Source organism: Anguilla rostrata, unplaced genomic scaffold (genome assembly GCF_018555375.3).
Source record: "Anguilla rostrata isolate EN2019 unplaced genomic scaffold, ASM1855537v3 scaf0507, whole genome shotgun sequence".
NCBI lineage: Eukaryota > Metazoa > Chordata > Actinopteri > Anguilliformes > Anguillidae > Anguilla > Anguilla rostrata.
The window spans coordinates 7503-10345 of record NW_026986009.1 but is presented as its reverse complement, the minus strand read 5'-3'; the positions used below and the strand labels follow the sequence as shown (position 1 = coordinate 10345).

Below are 2843 nucleotides of genomic sequence, written 5' to 3'. Positions count from 1 at the left end.
TCACACACACACACACGCATGTGCGCTCACACACAAATATGCATGTGCACACACATGCATACACACACACACACACATGCACGTGTCCGCACACACAAACATGCACGTGCACACACACGCATAGACACACACACGTCTCTCGCACACGAACAAACACATTCACCAGTGCACTCTCACACGCACACACATGCATGCACACACATTCACAAATTCACACACACAAACACACTCTCACCCAATCACACACACACACTCATCGACACACTTGCAACCTTCCTTGACCAATGCCTTACCAGTGCAATTTCAGCTGTGCCCAATATTATATATATATATGTATATATATATATATATATATATATATAAAGCCTTAGTACAGCCTAACCCCTGTACATAAGAGTATTATCTTTTAGCAGTTCAGGTTAAGCACTTGCTGTCTAAATGTGATTTTTTTACATTTTAATACATTTATATTGCAAATGTTCAAGGTGTGTTTATGTACTTTTATTAAAACATTAATATAACATTGAGAGTAATAATGCCAAAAGATGGCAGGGTAAAATGTTTTTGAAGTAATAATTCTATCTCCTGTATCTGCATATTTTTTAAAAGAATCCAGTGGCAAACTCCTCCAGTTAAATGTGCATTTTACTAGTTTTTACAGTTGCTTTCATTAATTTTCACAAGAGTTCCAATGTGCAAATTTCTGTTGGCAAATGCAGCTGATAGGGAGAATGCAGAATGATCACTGCAGTGTACTTATTTCCTTTCATTACTGTAAACAATGATGGATTGAGTTTCCTTACTAATTCTTTTAGGATTGTTTTTTTGTTTTGTTTGTTTTTTGCTTTAATTTTCTGTATTTTCAGACAATAATATGCAATGATTAAACCTGAATTATAAACATATTGAATGTTTTGCTGTTATGATTTATTATTGTGTGATGTATTTATCTCCTGTGACACAGGAGTAGTTTTTTCCTGTAGGTTTGAACCTGGATCTGCTGCACATCAGTTGAATGGATTAGACCACTAAGCCAAAACCAGGGCAGAAGTGTGGTTTGCATGACATCCAGTCTCTGAGATGTTCCTTTGACCCTACAATTTTTCTCATTTTTTCAGATGCATTTCTGATATCTGCAGTCACACATTACAAATGCATTACAGTATGTTATGATTGCTTTGGCTCAATGTGGAAAACTCAATTTGCCAAACTGACTGGCAAAATTCTTACCCTAAGACACTAATTGCAGTACCTACCATCAAAGTGCACAACTCTAAATCACACTCAGTTTTCACAATACAGTCGTCTCGTATTAGTACAATGTTCCAATGCTTATTGCTAGACATGCAGATTGTGAAATGAAGTCAAGATGTTTGCAATTCTGTCTCATCACTTCCAGCAACATTGCCCAGGTGAGTCGCATTGCAGCACGATTGGTATTCCTGTGGCAATGTCTGTTCTGTCTGTTCTGATAATGTGATTTTTCTTCTATCAGATAAGGCCTGCTGGTGCAAGTTTGTAATGTTGCATTTGTATGTGTTATTTTTACTGTTTACGTGTCAAATGTCTAGAGTGTAAATGTTTCTGTTTAAATGATTAGTTGAATAACACATATCACCGCTATTTTCACCGACCATGTTAAAAGTACTCACTCAGCTCCAAAGGCATGCTGATGTTAAACCCATATTCCAATCTGTTTGAAATGACACATTCTGCCTAGTCTGTTCAAACATCAGACATTTTTTTAACTCTACATATTGTTTATGCCCTGCACCTGAACAAATTAGATGTGCCCATTCTACTGTACCATCTCCTTTGTAAGCTAAGAAGTTCCTTTCAGCTGACTACATCAGAATCTGTACTACTGGCGTTTTATGAGAGCTGAAAATGTACAGCATTGTTAATCAGAAATGATATCTTGGTGGGTAAATTGGTGTATATGCTGTAGAACATAGTTTGTCATTGATTTATAAATATACCAGTATATCCTGGGCTTTCACTGATGGTTTAATTGTGGTACATATAGCAGTGGCCTGATATGCATTCTATGTTTGCAGTTTGCTTCTACCTGACTGCTTCCCCCCAGCTGGGAAACAGAGGGGCACAACCCCCCCAGCAGGGAAACAGAGGGGTACAACCCCCCCAGCAGGAAAACAGAGGGGCACAACCCCCCAGCAGGAAAACAGAGGGGTACACCCCCCCCAGCAGGGAAACAGAGGGGCACAACCCCCCAGCAGGGAAACAGAGGGGTACAACCCCCCAGCAGGAAAACAGAGGGGCACAACCCCCCCAGCAGGAAAACAGAGGGGCACAACCCCCCCAGCAGGAAAACAGATGAACAGCGTGGGAAAGTGTGGAGGACCGATCGCTCAGTGGGTCAGACTGGTGGAAGATACCACAAGCCAGGCTTAGCTTCCTGATCAGGGCCAATTATGACACCCTGCCTTCTCCTCAGAACCTGCGCTAATGGTTTGGTGCAGATGAGACCGTCCGCTCTGTGCTGCACCCAAACGAGGCCTCCGGCACGTTCTGTCAGACTGTGAGACGGCTCCAGCACAGGGACACAGAGCAGGCCTCTGGCACATTCTGTCAGGCTGTGAGACGGCTCCAGCACAGGGGTGCTACAGATCGAGGTATGACCGGCTGCTGTGGAAGCTTCTGGAATTACTGGAGACCAGCAGACAGAGACGCCTCTCCTGTGAAAGAGCATCAAACCCACTTTGTGAGGCAAGCAGAGGAGGAGGGGACCGTAGGACACAAAGGTGGGAGTAGAGCCCTGGTTCCAGGCAGAGGGTGGAGCATGCGTGTAGATCTCAATCCACAGCTCCATTTCCCAAATGAAA

General features: G+C 42.6%; 1 long non-coding RNA gene across 1 annotated transcript; it reads left to right on the top strand.

The window, feature by feature from the left end:
• Positions 1-7: 7 nt before the first annotated feature.
• Positions 8-906, top strand: LOC135246569 (uncharacterized). Its single transcript, XR_010327777.1, has 2 exons — positions 8-333; positions 366-906. It is a non-coding gene; the product is annotated as an uncharacterized LOC135246569 (long non-coding RNA).
• The last annotated feature ends 1937 nt before the right edge of the window (positions 907-2843 follow it).